This window comes from Nicotiana tomentosiformis, chromosome 6 (assembly GCF_000390325.3).
Source record: "Nicotiana tomentosiformis chromosome 6, ASM39032v3, whole genome shotgun sequence".
NCBI lineage: Eukaryota > Viridiplantae > Streptophyta > Magnoliopsida > Solanales > Solanaceae > Nicotiana > Nicotiana tomentosiformis.
In genome coordinates, this window is record NC_090817.1 from 70,847,027 (window position 1) to 70,870,608 (window position 23,582).

Here is a 23,582-nt window from a genome sequence, read left to right on the forward strand (position 1 = left end):
GGAAAACTAGAGTTCCTATCATGTCACGTGAATTGAGAAGGTATTCAACATACCAATTGCTTAGACAGGCTACATATGAATCATGCACTCCACATGTTTGGTAGAGTGCCTCAAAGAATGTTTCATAGAGTTGCATGAAGTATGAGCAGCACAAGTCTATCGAGGAGCAGTGTTAGTAATCCCATAAGTGTGGGGTATCCAGTTGGGTCATCTTTGACAAGTTTTACATTAGTTCTTCGACGAATGTCACCTATGACCGACTTAGGTATAACTTGGTGCTACCATGGCCAATTAAGGCACGACTTCGTGCCACCACTACCCAATTTGGCCTGATTGTGTGCATCAACACCTCCAGCTGCTTGGGTATGTAATATGACTTTTAATGGTTACTCGTACCTCGCCTTGAACACTTATGCTTAAAAGCTATGTGTGGGGTTTACCGCATACTATTATGTCTTGTCGTTTGGAATACGCACTAACACTGTTTCTTTTGACTCATGTAAGTACTATGGCTGTAACCAAAAAGCCAACAAAAAATCATAGAGGCGGCGATGGAAAGCCTCCATCAAAGAAGCCACCAACTGACAAGGGTGCACGGGGCAAGGCTAATAAAGAGTGGAGAATGAAACATACACATGATAACGATAGGAGCAGTACTTATAGTAAGGTGGATACTGAGGTCATCGAGCAAACGATTGAGTTGCCCACAAAGGTATAGAATTAAAAAATATTTCCATGGTCGACTAGGCCATGAGAACTCCAATTTCAGATCACCAGAGCCTGAAGGGAAGGCAAAAAGGAAGAAAATTGCAGAGTCAGAGTCAGAGTCTATGTTCGATTCATCTAATGATGATGTGATGGTTAACCGCCTAAGTGGGATGTGGAGCCGAGTGAAAGGGATGAATGGGAAGATAGCTTTGTAAGCGAGGCTTCATGGAAGCTATGGATAAAATCAAATAGAAACATTTCAACCCACAACTGCTTGAGAAGCCGCTAAACTTTAAGGCGACTAAAAAGGCTTGCCCAGATATACTGAAGCAAATTGAGAAGTGAGGTTGTGTGCACTTTGCCAAGGACCTAAGGGCAATGCTACCCTTACTCTTATTAGGGAATTGTACTCAAACTGTGACCTGGATCAGTGTGACATTGTTTGGCTACGAGGAGTAGAGGTTAACATTTTAGCCCAAGCTATAAACAAGTACTGCCATGCCAACCAGCAGGCCATGATTGATTACTTGAGAAGGGAGCAGTGTATAGACTTGTAGCGGATGCTTGAGGTGTTACGTGAGGACTCGAGTAAGGCACGTAATAAGAAAACATGCCACCTTGGCAAAGACGTTTTTGAACATGGATGTCCGTGCTTGGCTCAATTGGGTTTGCAACAAGTAGATACCGTCTAGAAACAAGTTGGATGTGATATTGGAGAGGAGTGTTCCTCATATACGCTCTTATGACGGGCATATTTGTGAACATTGGGGATGTTTTGAAGAGTCGGATAAAAGACCCGCAAAAACATGAAGTGGATTTTGTATTTCATGCATACCTTGATATCGGTGCCGGCCAAGTACAAGCTGGAAAAGATAGATGATGAATAGATTGAGGAGATAGACATGACATCCATTATATTTGTGTTGTTTAAGACTCGACGTAGGAGAATATCTACACTACTGAAAAATTAGTCTATGGTAACGCATGGAAACCCGTTCCAATAGGTAGATAAACCGTTGCCATAGAGATAGAACGGTTTACAGACCGTTCCATCCGCCGGCGTGCCAATATAGCTATAGGAACGGTTCTTGCAACGGTTTGCATCTTTGTTGCTATAGAGACATATATCGCAACGGATTTCCCTTTCTCTGTTGGAACGATTATTCTTTCCAATTGGAACGGTTTAAAATCGTTACTATATTATTTATGCAACGGTTCATAACTGTTACCATATTATCTAATGCAACACTTATGTAAGCTAGTGTTACGGTTATGTATGGATATAACAACGATTTCTTTAAGCTATTGTAACGGTTTTATTTGTATTGTTATGGTTTATTAGAACGGTTTATGGGACATTTTGGAACGGTTTACCGGAGCTATTGCAACGATTTACATTCTCTAATGGAACGCCATTTGTCCTATTACAACGGTTCTAGTATGCTATTGTAACAGTTCATTTAAAACAAAAATATGTAAATAAATTTTATATATATAATAAATTATAATAACACTAAAATTTAAATAAATCACAAAATGAAACTATTAATAACATAAATTGTCGAACAAGCTAATAATATCCATAAAGCAAATGTTCTACCCAAGTGCATAAGTTTAATAAATTTTCAAAATGTTGATAACAAAAGATTTCTAGAACATTCATCTATAGCAATTCAAAATTCATCTTAAGTAAGGTCTAGATCTTCACCGCCTTCATCTTTCATTTCTTGATCTACTCCACCTACAAATGAGGATAAATAAAGTCATTACCCTTCGAGAGAATCCGGTCTAAGAATGCTCCTAGCACACAATGATATTGAATGCCTAGACTAAATATATGGAACAAAAAAGAAAGAGAAAAGATTGGACATAAAAGATGCTAGTCATGAGCCTAGGAACATGCTGCAGCACTGTATATGAACTAGTTTTTAAGCAACAAAGTAAGGGAAAAACTTCCAAATAAACACTGGTTGCAGTCTCAGGACGAACACTTTTGCACAAGTTGACCCCACTAGGTAAAGGCAATAAATCAAACCACTAGAAGAATTTTAAAAAATGAGAGAGCAATACGAAACCGTGGACATGGTCCACTTGATTCCCTACACAATGACCAGGGCCGTTGGCCTAAAAGAGGCCAAATCTTTTGTACCAATTACACTGCAAATAGGTATTGAGCTAGAAAAATAAAACCCATACAACTGCAGCACGAAGGATGGACTAGACATGATTTTGATGATAAAAATTTGAGCTGACACTCACTACTAAGAAAAAAAGATGCATAAGAAACATTTGTGAATAACAAGTTAAACCTACTACTATATCCACTACATAGCAACAGGTTGACCATTAAGGGATGTGTAGCTTACAACAAGATAAACATCCATAGAGTTTCTCTTCTTTAGTTTCATTTGTCATTGGGAACTTCTTCCTAACTTGAATCCTAGCAAAAATTTGATTGATGGAGGGCCTCTGGTATAACCATGGTATCTCTATAGGTCTATTAGGTTAGAAAAGCCATCACTGACATGACAACTAACTAGCAGGGAAGCATATTAAAACAGTGACAACGAAACACAAAAACTAAGGTTGACAATATACACAAAAGAACAAAATCAGATGTACTCATATGAGGAAGACAACATGCAATAGATAAATAAGCTATGCCAGATCTAAGTGAGTTGAGACAGTTGCAAAGTCTGAAATAATAGCCAATTACCTATTCCAACTTCGAGCATTAGATAAGAAAATGTTGTGATCCATCTAAGAATCAGTGTAACTAGTCTAGATATCAAGTCAAATGACTCAAGTGCTCTCAATGATCCTTAGGCAAAGCTCATGCCATAGGAGGAAACATAGCTCTTCATAAACTCATGAAACAGGAAATCCAACATCAATAGGAAAACCGAACCAATCTTTGACAAATTTTTCAACAATAACAGATAAACTCACGTTCTTTATCAATTATTTTCAGAGTATTAGCATGCTATCTAAGTTCTTTCAATACTCTTTTAAATACAGATTCATATATGAAGCTTAAGCGAATGTATTCACATTTATTCAGATTATTCCAGTTAAAAACAAGATGAAGCAAACTAATATGTGAAAACGCTGATGTTATTATCCTCCAATGATGACCTTCCACAGCAGTTTCATAACTCATACCAACATGTGAATAACCAATATTTGATTTATGAATGCTTACAAGGACACACAACCTTGTCCTATTTTGGTTTTACTCCAAATGGTAATAACATAATGACAATTCAGCAAAGTTCTTTCATTTTTCTTAAAAGTTTTAACTTGTTTCAATAAGGAAATTTTGGTATGCTAAACATGTAGAATTTTCTAGTAACTTAAAGCGTCTAAAGAAAATTCAACGTGTGAAAAGATTTTTCATACAAGTTGATAGGTAAAGTATATATTAAGCCTAAAACCTATACCACATCTTTGAAGGGAAATGATTTGGCTCCGTATGAGATCGAATCACTTTTGCTAAAGAAATTTGGATGCAGACTTTTCAAAAGAAATCCGAAAGATCAAAACAAAAACCCTACAATACTCATAATATAAATTATATTCATGCTAATCTGTTGTACATTGCATGCTAATCTAAATTATATTTTGTACATTGCATGCTAATCTGTTGGAACATGTAAAGAGATAAGTGGTGGTTTGCATAATGTATTGAGTTATTTCAACTAAAACAGTATATTCTCTTTACAATTTATGATTAGACTAGTATAGGATTTTTTTTATAATGTAGTATTCTGAAAAGCAACGGTCATGAGGAAAGTCTCAAATAGCAATGAGATGCTCCAAAATAAGGAACAGACAATAAAGCTCCCACTTCTTATCAACTAAAGAAAATACTTACACATTAACAAAAGGACTTTGTGCTAGAATATAGCGCTAAGCAGTCTGCTTCGTCTAAAGAAAATATCCCAATAAATTAGATGATTAAATTGAGAACCTTTTTAAGTAAAAGAGGCATAGATAATCAATGTTAACATAGTGCATTTGTATATTTTTATGAGTCTTCTGCAGGCTCACATAATAAATATCTAGCTAGCTGGGTAACTCTAAGAAATAGGTTGACTTTTTTGTATTCTTGCAACAAAATATTACAGAACAATATTAAATAACACAATGCTTGCCTATTTTGTCATTTGTAGTAACTTAATTTAGAGCAGTACTCAACCCATGCATTTCATTTCCAAAAAAAATTAGACTTCAGCAACATCTTGTAACTTAACTCAAGGCATCATTAGTTAAACCCCAAGATAGCACAAAAAAAAAACTAATTCAGAGTAACATACATAACAAGATAAATAAGCGAAATACAAATACACTACCAGCAAATCCAATTATCAAAAATTTGAATTAAGAAAACTTACCAGCAACGAGTGTTCCCTAAGTTACCAGCAATGATTTCTCCTCGGCTACCAGAAATAAATTTTCTCTCAGCTAACAATATCTATACCACCAAGGAAAGTTCTACAGTTCAACAAGGAGGAGCATGTAAAAAAAAACTAAAAAATGACATCAGAGAGGGACTACTTGGAGAGCATTCGAGCAAAGAGAACAAGAAATAATCTTGCCTTAGATTCAAAAACAAACTAATTAGACTCAAAGTATGGTTTTTTTTGTGTAAGTTCCAATAGGTATTGGATTTTGTAAACCTTGTAGCCTTTGGATTTCGGGATAGCAAAAGCTATTATCAATTCAAAAGAAGAAACAAACATAATTAACCATCTGCGCACTATCTATTAAATTTAATTAATTTAAGGTTTATATCTTTCTTTTTTGGCTTAATTCATGTTCATCTCTTTCCTTCTGCTCCATATATCACTTTTATAATTAAAAGAAGAAGAACAAGAAGAAAAAGAGAACTTGACAATTTAATTAATTTGAAATATCTGTTAAAACACAAATCCCAAAAAATTTGTTAGAGAACAGACAAACAACATTTCAGAATTAACTCTAACCTTTGCATGTTCGGATTTGTTAGAGCGAAAGAGAGAAGAAAAAAAGGAGAGAAAACACCGTTTCACCAAAAAATTACTGGTTTGACACCACAAAATAAAAATAAAAACAACGAGAAAAAATTCAGATTCACAGCGGTGATGTACTATTTATCAATCAATATAAATACACCATCCCTAGAGCAATTCTACAACCTCCATGGATAGATTGAAGAGTTAAAAAAGGCATCAAAAGAACTTACATGGCTAAAATCACTGCTGTTGGATTTAGGGATTTGGGGGAGAGCACCTGTTTTGGGGAAGTTTTCTCAAATGCCTCAAAAATTCGTCACCCCCATTCACGCTACCCAAAGAAGTGTCCACCAAATCAGCAAAAATTATTTGTAAAAACCCATAAAGCCAATGATATAGCAAAGTTCACAGAGTGAAAGAGAGGAATACGATGGATAGGAAGATTCAACAGATTTCTCAGAGTGAAAGAGAGAAGAAGATTTTTGGAGTGAGAGAGGCGTCTGTAATTGGGGGTGTATCCAAATTGAGTAGGGAAATATCTGTGGGCTTTTACTTTAGGGGTATCGGCTAGCTTTGGGGGTATCGTAGGTTTTAGTGGGAAAGGGCTAAAAAAATGTTTATTTAATATTTAGATTATTAAAATTATTCAAAAATAAAATAAATAGGGGTTGTTTTGGCGGGTTTAACAAAATTCAGGGGGGAAAATAACTGTTCCCATAGATAGTTTTATTGGGACAGTTTATTTAACCGTTGCGACAAATGCATCTATGGCAATGATTGTTTTACAATTGCAACGGTTGTATAGCTAAAGTGTGCTGATATCACCTAAATGTTATTGTAACAGTTGTAACCATTACCATATATTCTATGGCAACGGTTTTTGAACCATTGCTATAACAACGGTTGCAATAGGCCCATTTTCTGGTAGTGAGCTACAAGAAGGGGCAAGGTGAGAGGATCGTGGTTGTGGAGATTACGCTTAGACAACTGAGGGTTGGTTTGGAGTAACATGATCGTGTGTTTCTAACTGCTAAGTGAATGGGGCGAGTAGTTTTCCATGATGCTTGCGGAGATTCGTAAGAAGAAGAAGTCGCGTTCTATTAGTGTAACACTCCGTAAATCTGAATTAGTTGTGGATGCATTAAATGAGTATCAATGGGAGGTCCTATTGGGATGAGTATGGTGGAAACCGTTGTTTTGGAATCAAGACCGATAATGAGGTGCATAAATTCGATAGAATCGACTAAGTTTATAGGAGGTACGTCTTATAGTCTTAGTCAGTGCAAGGCCATGAAAACTCACGGACATAGACAGTGCAAGGCCATAAGAACTCACGGCCATAGACAGAGCAACTGTCTAGGGCATTAACATCAGCACCCCTGACAGTGCAAGGCACTGTCGAGGGCATCAACCTCAGCTCCCCAGATAGTGCGAGGCACTGTCCAGGGCATCAACCTCAGCGCCCTAGACAGTGCAAGGCACTGTAGTTTTGGCGCCTTGCACAGTTATTTTGGCGCCCCTGACAATGCTCCGTGCCGACGATGTTTACCCGAGCTACTTTTATTTTCCTCCTCATTTTGGGATGTGTTCACTTATTTAAAAGCCCTACCTCGTTCCCCCACACCCAAAACACGAAAACCTACTCTAGAAAGGGAAGCTCTCAAGAACCTAACTTCCCCAAGGTCCCTCCATCATCCAAGGTAAGTTCTAACGATGATTCTAAGTTAATTTCAATTCTCCAATACCTTATTAACCTGGGTAAATCCTTCCACCCATTAGTCATTCGATCGAGACACCATTATTGAGAAAGGAAATCCTAGAACTCGAATTCAAGATGAGTGAACTTCGAAAAGGTAATGTTTCTACTCCCTAATCATTTATAACTATGAATTGATAAGTTTTTGGGAGAATAATGAATGGGTTTGATAAAGAGAACCATAATCACTATGCTAGAGTTTTGGATTGTTGAATTATGATTGATGTAAACATTTGGGTGATGAGAAATGGTTTTAGTTACATCTTTTTGGGATTGTAGAATCACCTAGAAGTAGTAGAATGAGAACTTGGTGAAGAAAAAGACCAATGACTAAGGGCTATGAGGCTTTACACCCATAAGGTGTTTGATAAAATTCCTAAGTTACTCAAACAGGAGCATTAGTGTTAATACTGGTTCCTCTTGATATATATATATATATATATATATATATATATATATATATATATATATATATATATATATATATATTGATGTAGATTATCGTTGAAAGAGGCAACGAATATCGTGATACTCTTAAAAAAGGCCAGAGATATGGTATGTGAGGCTAACTCTCTTTACGTTTGGGAATGTCAATTATTCTCCCTACACTACGTTTCTTTTACAACGTTACTAATTGCCTCAGAAATATATAGTTAAGCCTAGTTCCTTGAATAGTTTCAGAATTCTTATTCTCTAGCTTCATAACTCGTTCATGACTTTCATTCTTAACTTTTTGAGCTTAGTGTGTAATCAATATAGACTTGGGTTTGATGCCCATAAGTCTTAGTCTAGATTACTTAGCATTCCATAAGCAGTTGAAGTTGAAGTTTCCATAATAAGTTCATGAATACATGTCTCAGTCTAGTTCTATTCAGTATCCCAGTATCATACAACTCAGTATGATTCAGTATTTCAGTATCATGTATTGCATTATGATTCTTAGTTCCTTCTTTAAATCCCTAAATTTTGAACACCTGTATTTGGGCCTGAGGCCACAGTTTATGCTTTATGCATCTTTGGGTCTGAGGCCGCAGTTATGTATACATATACTCGGGCCCGAGGCCACAATTTGTGCACATATATATTGGGCCTGAGGCCATAGTTTATTTATTCAGATATATAGGTGGTTCATCATTTAGAAGAGGGAGTATTCATATCCTTACTTCATTTGTTCTGTTTAGTTATCAGTTATCATTTGAGTTTCAGTTTCAACAATTATCATTTTAGTTATCAATTATCAATTCTCAATTATCAGCTCAGTATCAGTTTCTGCATTTATATTTCTTTCTTTCAGTTGCTTTACATACCAGTGCAATTCAAATGTACTGACGTCCCTTTTTCCCGGGGCCTGCATATCACGATACAGGTAATGATTTACATGTTGACGACTCGGAGCGCTAGAATTCTCGTACCAGCTATTTGGTGAGCCCCAGGTCTTTCGGGGCATTATCATTACTTTATAGTCTTCAGTATTTTTAGAGTTAGTATTTTCAGTACTTCATTAAAGGCTTCATAGACTAGAGTAACAATTAGACAGAGTCACAAGCTTTTCATGTTAAGCAATGTTGACTGCAGATATATTTTAGACTTGTATTAGTGTTTCCACACTTTGATTTATATCATTCAGACTTTCAGTATATCAACATGTGTTAGTTTATCTTCCGCATTCAGTATGTTATGATATCACATGTTGATTCAGGCACCGAGTGTCGTGTTACGTCCACGCCCAGGTTCGGGGCTTGACAAAGCTTGGTATCAGAGCAATAGGTTCAAGTGTCCTAGGGAGTCTATGAAGTCGTGTCCAGTGGAGTTTCCTTTATGTGTGTGTGCCAGCCATGCATATAAATGGTTAACTACCAAGACATTCGGGATTGTCTCATTTTTTTCTACTCTAGATCATGCCATGAAGCTTAAAGCAATAGATAACCTTCTCTTCTTATCGAATTCCAGACGTATCAAATGCCCAAGTGTCGGGTAGGAAAACCCAAGGTCCTAGAGAGGATGATTTCCCATTGGGGTATAATTATGGAGTACATGTTGGTAACAAATGAGACTTGAGAGGATGTTGAAAGTGGGATGCAATGGATAGCAGTATGTATTAGAGCATAACCTTATAATAAAGTACAAAAGCAGTTATCATGTTTTAAAGTTATCAGTTTACTTCAGTTACCGGATATATAGTCTTTTATTTAGCAGGTTTATGGTTATTCAGTGTGCCAGTTACCAGATCTCCAATTTTCAGTGTATCCAAATTCTGGTGACTTGTGAGTATAACAGTGATGCCTATCGGTGCTAAAAGAAAATGTAACTAATGGTGATTATAGCAAAATCTTCGCATGTTTTAGGTCCGGATTAAGACCCAAAACTCGCCGGATGGAGTAGGAAGTGATTTATGAGATGATGGTATCTCTGAAGGACAAGTTTATATATGGTAGTGTATCCATATGTGTTCACGGTACAGTTTTATTTTAATTCTGAGAAATGGAGTCATAGGTTGGATGATGATAGTTCAGATCTCAGACCCCACAGTGTAACATGTTAAGAATTTAATCGTAGCGGGCATAAAATTGATCACTATAGTTTTGAACAGAAAAGATCCTAATGGCAAAACCTATGAGCCAAAAATGTTTGTTATTGCCAAAGATGTGTTTTTCGTACGACTCATGCATATGACTAAGAAGACATGATGTACTAAATGAGAACCAAGAACATTCGATATTTAATTTCAGGGGATGATTTTAAGTTGTTCAGATTTATTCAAATCATAACGAGAAAGTACCATATTAGTAAGTCATTATAAGAAGCAGCTATTATTGTGAGATAAAAGATATGATAGTTTTCCCTTGGGTTATGTGATTTAGTGTTTACCCCGAACGTTTATAGTCTGATATGATTTTGAAGTGTATAGAAAGTTTGGGGTTAGATATTCCAATTTTGTTTAAGACAGCTGAAATTTCCCTAAGTGTGATCCACGTACATAGTACAAAAGAAAGATAGTGTGTGATCGTAGGATAGGGTCGGATGATGAGGGAAGTTAGAAATAACCTTCTGCTTCACTATAGTTATTCAAAGCAGAACAAGAAAATATGATTCTAGCAGGTGATTAGTCAAAGAATAGTAAGTAAATTTTGAGTCGATATGATGAATAAGCAATATCAGCAGAGCTAGGAGAGGTACGATTTGATTCACTTAAAAAGGTTAACACTAGTAAGTGGGTAATAGTTTGAAACACCAAACGCGTGTTAGAATCCAATGAGTTTAAGTTAAATCTGAAGTACAGTGACAGTGGAAGGAGTAAAAAAATCAGCTAGACAGTAAGAGAGCAACTATAGAAGAATGTCTTTAAGAGTTATCAAAAAAAGGGTTTCCCCTAGATTGACAGTATGAGCAGAGTTAAATCATTAAGATTGTGTGTGATAGTAGTGAATACATTAGCTTTCTGCTTATGTAAGTAATGTAGTTTTTCCTAGTAAAAAAAAGATTGCTCAGAGTAAGTCGAAAGAGGAGTTGTCATTGACGTAAAGTGCAAAGAATTGCAGAAAATAAGCAAGGTTGTTTGGATCCCAAAAAAAGGATCCACAAGTATAAGACCTTAACCTTTGGTCTAAGGGGGAGTTGTGAAAATCATCAGTAAGTCCAGTTGGAGATCTGACACCCGAAAAGTTAGCATGGGATGCGAAAAATGATATAATTACCACAAGGAATGTGCCTAGCGTATGTTAGAAACACGAAGTTAGTAGAATGATCACGAGACTCTAATCATTAGTGTACTTATCAAAGACTTAGCTCGCATCAATACCATAAGTGTTTTCAGGAATTACCTTAAAAAGATAATCAAGTATGGGAAGTATAGCTCATGATTAAAGCAGATAACAGAACTCTAGTGAAAGACGTTCACTACTTAGTCAACCTTGGAGTTTGACTTTCAGACTCCGAAGATAATGGAGTTATTGTCTAGAACATGACTTGTTCCTCCTTAGTAGTCGAAGTGAAGGAGAAACACTTTCATGATCCCTACTTGTTGTGGGGATTCACAAGCATAAGGCGATGTCTTTTGAACAAAGGGGGAGATGACGGTACTTTGAGGTACCAAGAAGGATTGTGTGTCCAGACATAGATGGACTTAGAGAAGGAGGATCATGTTAGAAGCCCATAATTCCAGGTATTATATCAACCCCGGTTCCCTAAAGATATATCATGCTCAAGGAGATTTATTGGTGGAACGACATGAAAAGGATCGTCGCAGACTTTGTGGCCAAGTGTTTGAATTGGCAGCAAGTGAAAGTCGAGTAGCAAAAAACCAAGTGTTTATCTCAGAATACACACATCCTTTAGTGGAGATGGTAAATATAGACCTTATAATAGGATTATCTCACTCATTTTGAAAGCATGATTTGTATGGGCGTATGTGTAGATCGCCAATTGGTTGGTTCGAAGTTGGCGAATAAGAGTTGTTGGGACCAGATTTAATCTATCAAGCTATGGAGAATGTCAAGTTGATTCAAGAGCATTTGCAGACGGCTCAGAGTCGCCAAAAGTCCTATTCGGATGTGCAACGTAGAGACCAAGAGTTTCAAGTTGATGATTGGGTGTTTCTAAAAGTTTTACCTATGAAAGGTGTTATAAGATTTGGGAAGAAAGGAAAGCTAAGTCCCAGATACATCGGTCCATATAGGATCCTATGAAGGATCGGTCAAGTAGCTTAAGAGTTAGAGTTTTCGCCAGAATTGGTGGCTGTACACCCAGTATTTCATGTGCCATGTTATAACATTCAAGTTTCTAGTATTCAGATCTCATATCATGACATTTATGTTTCCAGTATTCAGATCTGATGTTATAACATTCATGTCAGTTCAGAACTTAGATACTCATGTCAATCCAGTACTCAAATATTCATGCCAGCTTAGTAATCAGATATCGATGTTAGTTCAGTGCTCAGATATTCATATCAGTTCAGTACTCAAATATTCGTGCCAGTTCACTATTCGTATATCCGCGTTAGTTCATAATTCACGTATTTATGACAGACCAGTATTCACGTATATGTTTCATGTTATGTGTCTTATGATGCCCTATGAAGCTAGTGTTATGCTATATTTTCTAGTAGGTGTTTTCGAGAAATATTGAAGGTAACTAACCTTCTCTTTTAGACCTTATTTTACAATCTCCATGACTTTCAGTATTCAGTCAGTTTAGTAGCCATTCCGTTTAGTACCTATTTAGTTCAGTATCTCAACAGTTCAGTAATCGTGTATTCATTCAGTTTAGTATGTATGTGTTCATGACATTTCAGAGTTCATATATTTCCGTTAGTCTTGTTTAACGTCTAGAGTTAGTCGTAGTTACAATCAGGACAATCATTCGCGGACGAATGATCCCAAGGGGGAGATAATGTAACACTCCGTAAATATGAATTGGTTGTGGATGCATTAAATGGGCATTAATGTGAAGTCCTATCAAGATGAGTATGCGTGGAAACCATTGTTTTGGAATCAAGACCGATAGTGAGGTGCATAAAATTTGATAGAATTGACTAAGTTTATGGGAGGTACGTCTTATAGACTTAGTCAGTGCAAGGAATATGAAAACTCACGGCCATAGACAATGCAAGGCCATAAAAACTCATGGCCATAGACAGTGCAAGGCACTGTCCTGGGCATTAACATCAGCAGCATCCCAGACAGTGCAAGGCACTGTAGTTTTGGCACCTTGCACAGTTATTTCGGCGCCCCTTACAATGCCTCGCGCTGACGATGTTTACCCGAGCTACTTTTATTTTCCTCCTCAATTTTGGGATGTGTTCACTTATTTAAAAGCCCTACCTCGTTCCCCCACACCCCAAACATGAAAACCTACTCTATAAAGGGAAGCTCTCAAGAACCTAACTTCCCAAATGTCCCTCCATTTTTCAAGGTAAGTTCTAACGATGATTCTAAGTTAATTTCAATTCTCCAATACCTTATTAACATGGGTAAATACTTCCACTCATTAGATATTCGATCGAGACACCATTGTTGAGAAAGAAAACCTTAAAACTCGAATTCAAGAGGAGTCAACTTCGAAAAGATAATGTTTCAACTCCCTAATCATTTATAACTATGAATTGATGAGGTTTTGGGAAAATAGTGAATGGGTTTGATAAAGAGAACCTTAAGTACTATGCTAAGGTTTTGTATTATTGAATTATGATTGTTGGAAATATTTGGGTGATGAGAAATGGTGTTAGTAACATCTATTTGGGATTATAGAATCACCTAGAAGTAGTAGAATGAGAAGTTGGTGAAGAAAAAAACCAATTACTAAGGGCTATGAGGCTTTACACCCATAAGGTGTTTGATAAAATTCCTAAGTTAATAAAATAGGAGCATTAGTGCTAATATTGGTTCCTCTTGATATCGATATATATATATATATATATATATATATATATATTGACGTAGATTATCGTTGAAAGAGGCGATGAACATCATGATACTCTTAAAAAGGCCATAGCTAAGGTATGTGAGGCTAACTCTCTTTACGTTTGGGAATGTCAATTATTCTCCCTACACTGCGTTTCTTTTACAACGTTACTAATTGCCTCAGAAATATATAGTTAAGCCTAGTTCCTTGAATAATTTCAGAATTTCTATTCTCTAGCATAACTCATTCATGACTTTCATTCTGAACGTTGTGAGCTCAATACGTAATCAATATAGACTTGGGTTTGATGCCCATGAGTCTTAGTCTAGATTACTCAGCATGTCATAAACAACTGAAGTTTCAGTTTCCATAATCAGTTCGTGAATACATGTGTCAGTCTAGTTCTATTCAGTATCCCGACGAGCTTAAAACACACACCTAAATATGCTCGCTAGTCAAAGATAGTATAGAAAATTATCGTATCCATAGGGATTGAAGTTAAATAGTATTTTCGTAGCTTGTAGCTAGATTGATATCATAGATGATCAACAATTGAGATTATATGATTAAGAACTAAAATTAACTAAGACTCTAAATCTAATTGACTAATGATAATTGAATAAAATTAAGCAAAGGAGATATCAATAGGAGAAAATAGGGGTTGATTGGATAGCTGCAAGACAATTGTCTGGGATTTAACTCTTATTAATTCACTTCTATTGTTTAAGTGAGTCTCTCGAATTCACTCAATTATTAGTTCAAATGTTTAGTAGAAACACCTCTCTCGATTAAGTCTCAACCTCATAATATGAACCAATTTATGCTCGGTGAAGATATGCACGAATTCGTAGTGGATAGGTCTTTAGGATAACCTCTTTAGATTATCCTCCTAACTAGGTCTAAACAATAATTCAACTAGCCTTGTTCGATTACTAAGAAGAATTAATGAATTCAACCAACAAGATGATGCAAAAACATCACAAGTTGTGCTTCTCTCGATTACATGAACATGTGAATATAGATGCAATAATTAAATCACCCAAAATAATTTAATACATAAAAACTAGAGTTAATATCCACAAACAATCATCAAAATACCAAATCCATCAATCCCTAAAGAGAACTACTCCATAGATATGAAGTAATTCATCACAAATATAAAGAAAAGCATTAAACGATCCAAACTCTTATCTTCAGTGAGGATTGGATGATGAGTTCCTTGTGCTTTGGATTCTCCACCTTCTCTCTTACCTCCTTAGGTTTTAGATGTGTCAAAAGTCCATAAAATACCATTTTTCCATGTATTTATACTGAGTAGGGTCGGGCCCAAATGAAATCACCTTTTTCCTAACCGAAATAAGAAAACTTGCAAACTTTTTGTATTTCATGCGTCGCAATGTGCGTAGAAGGGTGCGTAGCATTAGTGCTTTTTCTTGACATACTGCAAAAAACCCAGGCTCTGAAGTTTGCTATTTTCTGACAGATTTTTACACTAATGCGTCGCCCAGTGCGTCATACCAGTGCATTTTTCAGCCGATTATTCTTCCTTGAATTTTGACGCCGAAAAGTGATCCTCGACCCCCGAACACGATTCCGGCTTATTCCTTTTGGCTTTTGCTCAGACTTCAAAGCTCCAATTAGATCAAATTAGTTCCATAACATATACATAGCTCGGAATCACTCCTACAAGGCATAAAGCACACAATTAGTGCAAAACACTAGCAATTAACACTCAAACTCAATTAAAGTGCAGTAAATTGGAATGTAATAAGCGACTAAAACATAAGATAATAGCCTACCATGAAAACCCCACTCTTAAATCATTGTTCGTCCTCGAGCAATTACACCACACTTTAAATAGACACAACCTTACTAAGAAACTCTCCTAACTTATTACACCAAGAATATTTAAAATAGTCTAAGCATAATAGTGTAATATTTTCACCTCAAGAATTGACTCAAAAGCACCATGCATTATTTACAACTCACTCACTTACTCTAATATAGAAGTCAACAACATTGCCTTTCCTTCATGAATCAAGTGCCCTCACAATAATAGAGAGTAGTTCTACACACAGTAAAAGTTAAGAATAATGAGGAACTCAAGATAGACAGAATACACTCACTCTCAGAATTAAAATTTATGTACCATAAAAGATGCACCATAGGCTTGCTCGTAGTGTACTACTTAACTAATCGAGCCCATACAGTCAATGATCAAATATGACTTTCATTTGTTGTAATGTAAGTTGCGGGACAGATAAGATACATTTAGATATAAGAGTGACTACACCTTCCTAAGCACTTTAATACGTACATTTCATTATTCGAAACCCCACACATATGTCAAACCATAACTCCACCTTTACATCAATATACATTAACTCCCAACTTATTTAAGCACAATTACATCATAAGTAACCACTATCAAGGAATATTGTTCACAATCGCACAATTAATCTCTTTCTTTTTTTTCTTTTTTTCAAATCAAGTGGCTCTTACTTTTTCAAAATAATGCACCTTTTTTCTTATTTCTATAGTTCCACTCGAAAGCCCAACCAACACCCCACACTTTAACTTTTCAAAAGTTCATACTAAATTCAAGTGCTCACAAGAGGTAAATAGTTCAAATAGATGGTCAATTCAACCAAATGGATAAGACTTGTAATGTGGTTGCCAAAAGAAATAGGATTACATGCTCAACGGGTTTAACAAAGATTAATAACAATTAGGTGGGTAAATGCATATAATTGAATCAATAAAGAAATGCCTATATCACTTCCCAGGCTGAACAAAACTACTATTACGCTTTGCAAACACACAGGGCAAGTTGTAGACATCAAATGCAATGCACAGAATAACACATAAACCTCACACAGACATGGAACATAACTCACACAAGATTGGATGATCAAGACTCTCTAGTCAAAGCAGTCAAGCAAAGTTAAACTTATACAATTTAAGGTGCTTATACAAGAGTCAAAAGTTGAGCCTAAGCGTCACAACTAAAGCACTCACTATTCTCAAGGCATAATAAAGTCAAGAGATATTGCTTCCAATTTAAATCATAGCACAAGGTTTCCTACTTCTAAAAATAAAAACGAACTACACCTGGTTCAAACAAAACCCTTGGAAAAGAACCGTTGCACAAAGAAAACCAAAGGAGAATTATTACACTACCTAACAAAAGAAAATCTTTTTGTCTTTTTCTTTCGACTTAAATCCCTCAAGAAACCTGTCGAATGACATCCATCGTCGGGAAAAGTCGAAAATTTTAAAATATTTTACGTTTTGTTTTCCAATTTTACAAAACTAAAACTAAAACTATCATACATACGACATACACCATGTAATTACCCCCCTACCCCGCACCTTAAGTGGTGGCATATCCCCATGACACACAATTAAAAACATAAGGTAAAGAAAACTTTTCTGAATTTTCCGGGAACTTATGAACTCCATCCCTAATTCTGAATTCATTTCTCATTTTCGCTCCTTGGGATTCTTTATGGAGGTCATTAAGCCCAATTTTTCTAAGGATACCTGCAATACCCGCTCTTTTATTTCTTTCTTGTCCTCATCTTGAGCAGTGAATTACTCGTTCATGATGATCCTTAACTTGTTTCTGCATTCTTTCACAGGATCAATCCATACATAATCCTGTAAATCCCAAAAAATAAAATCTACATGATCAAGGTTAGGATAAGAAAACAAAGAAGAAAGGTCAAGTGAATATTCTTTTGGTATGTCCAAGACTATTTGTTTATCATTCTCTTCTACCAAATGTTACAAATGTGGAAAGGTGGTTGGGGGTTTGAACTCTTTTTTCGTTGCTTCACACTCAACCAAAACCTTATTTTCAATCATCTCAGTTGAATCAGAGTCATCTTGGATAGTGAAAAGCTCTCTCTGTGGATGCTCATCCTCTTAGGTAGGCTCATTCTCATAGGGTATCTCCTCCATATATTTACCATCACAACGCATTGAGCTTTCTGAAAGTGTACTTATTATTTGACTTTCTTGCATTGTTAGGTTGTTCATGACTTCATCAAGTTGTGTAAATCTCTCTACCGGCTCATTTATGAACTTATACACAAGCTCCTCCAAACTGCCATTCTCCCCTTGAGGTGGTTGTCTCACTTCACTTCCATTCCAGTTATAATAAGGGAATTCATCCCAACCAGAGTCAAGATTATGCCCATATGAATCCTCATACCTGTACGGACTAGAAACAGAGTGAGATTGTTCAAAATACGAACCATAGGAGGAATACATACCTGCTTGACAGTCAACCCATAGATGATTTCCACCGCATTTAAAATATATAGCAAACCGCTGATAATATTCAACTGCTAACTCTTCAACCATTTTCTTAGGCTGGTTACACTCCATCTTCACAGCATTTAGAGTTCAATATCTACAGTATCTTCTCTAACTTATTAGGAACTACAAAATAAATCTTGAAAAGAAGTTAACTAATAAAGAAAATAAATAGAATAGGAAAAAGAAAAGAAGAAGAAAAACTAAAACCTAATTCCTGAATCAGCACTACAAACTATTTCAAAACTGTTGATTGCCAATCCCCGACAATGACGCCAAAATTTGACCAGCTCAAAATACACACCTAAATATGCTCGCTAGTCAAAGATAGTATAGAAAATTATCGTATCCACGGGGATTGGAGTTAACCAGTATTTTTGTAGCTTATAGCTAGATTGCTATCTAAGATGATCAATAATTGAGATTACATGATTAAGAACTAAAATTAACTAAGACTCTAGATCTAATTGACTAATGACAATTGAACAAAATTAAGCAAAAAAGATATCAATAGGAGAAAATAGGGGTTGATTGGATAGCTGAAAGATAATTGTCTGGGATTTAGCTCTCGTTAATTCACTTCTAATATTTTAAGTGAGTCTCTCGAATTCACTCTATTATTAGTTCAAACGTTTAGTAGAAATTCCTCTCTCGATTAAGTCTCAACCACACAATATGAACCAATTTATGCTCGGTGAAGATATGCACGAATTCGTAGTGGACTGGTCTTTATTAGAACTTCTTTCGATTATCCTCCTAACTAGGTCTACACAATAATTCAACTAGCCTCTTTCGATTACTAAGAAGAATCAATGAATTCAACCAACAAAATGATGCAAAAACATCACAAGTTATGCCTCTCTCGATTACATGAACATGTGAATATAGATGGAATAATTAAATCTCCCAAAACAATCCAATACATAAACAATAGAGTTAATATCCTCAAAAAATCATCAAAATACCAAATCCATCAATCCCTAAAGAGAACAACTCCATATATATGGAGTAATTCATCACAAATATAAAGAAAAGCCTTAAACGATCCAAACTTTTGTCTTGAGTGAGGATTGAATGATGAATTCCTTGTGCTTTGGCTTCTCCACCTTCTCTCTAGCCTCCTTAGGTCTTAGATGTGACAAAAGTCCAAAATACCATTTTTCCATGTATTTATATCAAGTAGGGTCGGGCCTAAACGAAATCACCCTTTCCTAGCCGAAATAGGAAAACTTGAAAACTTATTGTATTTCATGCGTCGCACTGTGCGTAGCATTAGTGTTTTTTCCTAACAGACTTCAAAAACCCAGTCTCTGAAGTTTGCTATTTTTTAAAGATTTTTACACTGATACGTCGCCCAGTGCGTCACCCAGTGCGCCACACCAGTGCATTTTTTCAGCAGATTATTCTTCCTTGAATTTTGACACCCAGAAGTGATCCTCGACCCCCAAACATGATTCCGGCTTATTTCATTCGGCTTTTTCTCAGACTTCAAAGCTCCAATTAGCTCGAATTGGTTCTATAACATCTACATAGCTCGGAACCACTCCTACAAGGCATAATACACACAATTAGTGCAAACACTATCAATTAACACTCAAACTCAATTAAAGTGCAGTAAATTGGAATGTAATAAGCGACTAAAACACAAGATAATAGCCTACCATCAAAACTCCACACTTATACTATTGCTCGTCCTCGAGCAATTACACCACACTTTATATAGACACAACCTTACTAAGCAACTCTCCTAAGTTATTACACCAAGAATATTTAAAATAGACTAAGCACAATAGTGTAACATCTTCACCTCAAGAATTGACTCAAAAGCACCATGCATTATTTACAACTCACTCACTTACTCTAATATAGAAGTCAACAACATTGCCTTTCCTTCATGAATCAAGTGCCCTCATAATAATAGAGAGTAGTTCCACACACAGTAAAAGTTAAGAATAATGAGAAACTCAAGATAGACAGAATTCACTCTCTCAGAATTAAAATTCATGTACCACAAAAGATGCACCATAGGCTTGCCCATAGTGTACTACTCAACTAATCGAGCCCATTCAGTTAGGATCAAATATGACTTTTATTGGTTGTAATGTAAGTTGTGGGACAAATAGGATACATTTAGATATAAGAGTGACTACACCTCCCTAAGCCCTTTAATACATACATTTTATTGTTCGAAACCCCACACATATGTCAAACCATAACTCCACCTTCACATCAATATACATTAACTCGCAACTTATTTAAGCACAATTACATCATAAGTAACTACTATCAAGGAATATTTTTCACAATCGTACAATTAATCTCTTTCTATTTTTTCTTTTTTTCAATTCAAGTGGCTCTTACTTTTTCAAAACAGTACACCATTTTCCTTATTTCAATAGTTCCACTCGAAAGCCCAACCAACACCCCGCACTTTAACTTTTCAAAAGTTCATACCAAATTCAAGTGCTCACAAGAGGTAAATGATTCAAATAGATGGTCAATTCAACCAAATGGGTAAGACTTGTAATGTGGTTGCCAAAAGAAATAGGATTATAGGCTCAGCGGGTTTAATGAAGATACATAACAATTAGGTGGGTAAAAGCATATAATTGAATCAATAAAGAAATGCCTATATCACTTCCCAGACTGAACAAAACTACTATTTCGCTTTGCAAACACACGGGGCAAGTTCTAGACATCAAATGCAATGCATAGAATAACACAAAAACCTCACACACATATGGCACATAACTCACACAAGATTGGATGATCAAGACTCTCTAGTCAAAGCAGTCAAGCAAAGTTAAACTTATACAATTTAAGGTGCTTATGTAAGAGTCAAAAACTGGGCCTAAGCGTCACAACTAAAGCACTCACTATTCTCAAGGCATAATAAAGTCAAGAGACATTGCTTCCAATTTAAATCATAGCACAAGGTTTCCTACTTCTAAAAACAAAAACAAACTACACCTGGTTCAAACAAAACCCTTGGAAAAGAACCGCGGCACAAAGAAAACCAAGGGAGAATTATTACACTACCTAACAAAAGAAAATCTTTTTGTCCTTTTATTTCTACTTAAATCCCTCAAGAAACCTATCGAATGACATCCATCGACGAGAAAAGTCGAAAATTTTAAAATATTTTATGTTTTGTTTTTCAATTTTACAAAACAAAAACTAAAACTACTATACATACGACATACAACATATAATTATCCCCTACCCCGCACCTTAAGTTGTGGCATATCCCCATGACACACAATTAAAAGCATAAGGTAAAGAAATCTTTCCTGAATTTTCTTCTTTTCCGAGAACTTATGAACTCCACCCCTAACTCTGAATTCAATTCTCGTTTTCGCTCTTTGGGATTCTATATGGAGCTCATTAAGCCCAATTCTTCTAAGGATACCTCCAAGACCCGCTCTTTTCTTTCTTTCTTGTCCTCATTTTGAGCGGTGAATTGCTCGTTCATGATGATCCTTAACTTGATCTACATTCTTTCACAGGATCAATCTATACATATTCCTGTAAATCCAATAAAATAAAATCTACATGATCAAGGTTAGGATAAGAAAACAAAGAAGAAAGGTCAAGTGAATATTCCTCTAGTATGTCCAAGACTATTTGTTTCTCATTCTCTTCTACCAAATATTGCAAATGTGTAAAGGTGGATGGGGCTTTGAACTCTTCTTTAGTTGCTTCATACTCAACCACAACCTTATTTTCAATCATCTCAGTTGAATTAGAGTCATCTTGGACATTGAAAAAGCTCTCTCTGGGGATGCTCATCCTTTTGGGTAGGCTCATTCTCACAGGGTATCTCCTCCATATATTCACCATCACAACGCATTGAGCTTTCTGAAAGTGTACTTATTATTTGACTTTCTTGCATTGTTAGGTTGTTCATGACTTCATCATCTTGTGTAAAACTCTCTACCGGCTTATTTATGAACTTATACACAAGCTCCTCCAAACTGCCATTTTTCCCTTGAGGTGGTTGTCTCACTTCACTTCCATTCCAGTTATAATAAGGGTATTCATCCCAACCAGATTCAAGATTGTGCCCATATGAATCCTCATACGTGTACGGACTAGAAACATAGTGATATTGTTCAATATACGAACCATAGGAGGAATACATACCTGCTTGACAGTCAACCCATAGATGATTTCCACCGCATTTAAAATACATAGCATACCGCTGATAATATTCAGGTGCTAACTCTTCAACCATTTTCATAGGCTGGTCGCACTCCATCTTCACAGCCTTTAGAGTTCAATATCTACAGTATCTTCTCTAACTTATTAGGAACTACAAAACAAATCTTGAAAAGAAGTTAACTAATAAAGAAAATAAAATAGAAGAGGAAAAAGAAAAGATGAAAAAAAACTAAAACCTAATTCCTGAATTAGCACTGCAAACTATTTCAAACACTATTGAATGCCAATCCTCTGCAATGACGCCAAAATTTGACAAGCTCAAAACACACACCTAAATATGCTCGTTAGTCAAAGATAGTATAGAAAATTATCGTATCCACAGGGATTAGAGTTAAACAGTATTTTCGTAGCTTGTAGCTAGATTGCTATCCAAGATGATCAACAATTGAGATTATATGATTAAGAACTAAAATTAACTAAGACTCTAGATCTAATTGACTAATGACAATTGAACAAAATTAAGCGAAGAAGATATCAATAGGAGAAAATATGGGTTGATTGGATAGCAACAAGATAATTGTCTGGGATTTAACTCTCGTTAATTCACTTCTAATATTTGATAGAGTCTCTCGAATTCACTCAATTATTAGTTCAAACGTTTAGTAGAAGCTCCTATCTCGATTAAGTCTCAACCTCACAATATGTACCAATTTATGCTCGGTGAAGATATGCACGAATTCGTAGTGGACAGGCCTTTAGGAGAACCTCTTTCGATTATTCTCCTAACTAGGTCTAAACAACATTTCAACAAGCCTATTTCGATTACTAAGAAGAATTAATGAATTCCATCAACTAGATTATGCAAAAATATCACAAGTTGTGCCTCTCTCGATTACATAAACATGTGAATATAGATGTAATAATTAAATCACCCAAAATAATTCAATACATAAAAACTAGAGTTAATATCCACAAACAATCATCAAAACACCAAATCCATCAACCCCTAAAGAGAACTACTCCATAGATATGGAGTAATTCATCGCAAATATAAAGAAAAGCATTAAACGATCCAAACTCTTGTCTTCAGTGAGGATTGAATGATGAATTCTTTGTGCTTTGGCTTTTCCACCTTCACTCTAGCCTCCTTAGGTCTTATATGTGTCAAAAGTCAAAAAAATACCATTTTTCCATGTATTTATACTAATTAGGGTCGGGCACAAACGAAATCACCCTTTTCC

General features: G+C 35.8%; 1 long non-coding RNA gene across 2 annotated transcripts; it reads right to left on the minus strand.

Moving 5' to 3' along the window:
- Positions 1 to 2,227: 2,227 nt before the first annotated feature.
- On the minus strand, positions 2,228 to 6,280 carry LOC104114656 (uncharacterized). 2 transcript variants are annotated; one of them, XR_690435.3, is made up of 3 exons: positions 5,933 to 6,280; positions 5,103 to 5,202; positions 2,228 to 2,449 (listed from the first exon to the last, which is right to left on the minus strand). It is a non-coding gene; the product is annotated as an uncharacterized lncRNA (long non-coding RNA). The 2 variants fall into 2 exon arrangements; XR_690436.4 differs by having other exon boundaries at positions 5,103 to 5,182; positions 5,933 to 6,278.
- Positions 6,281 to 23,582: the final 17,302 nt, after the last annotated feature.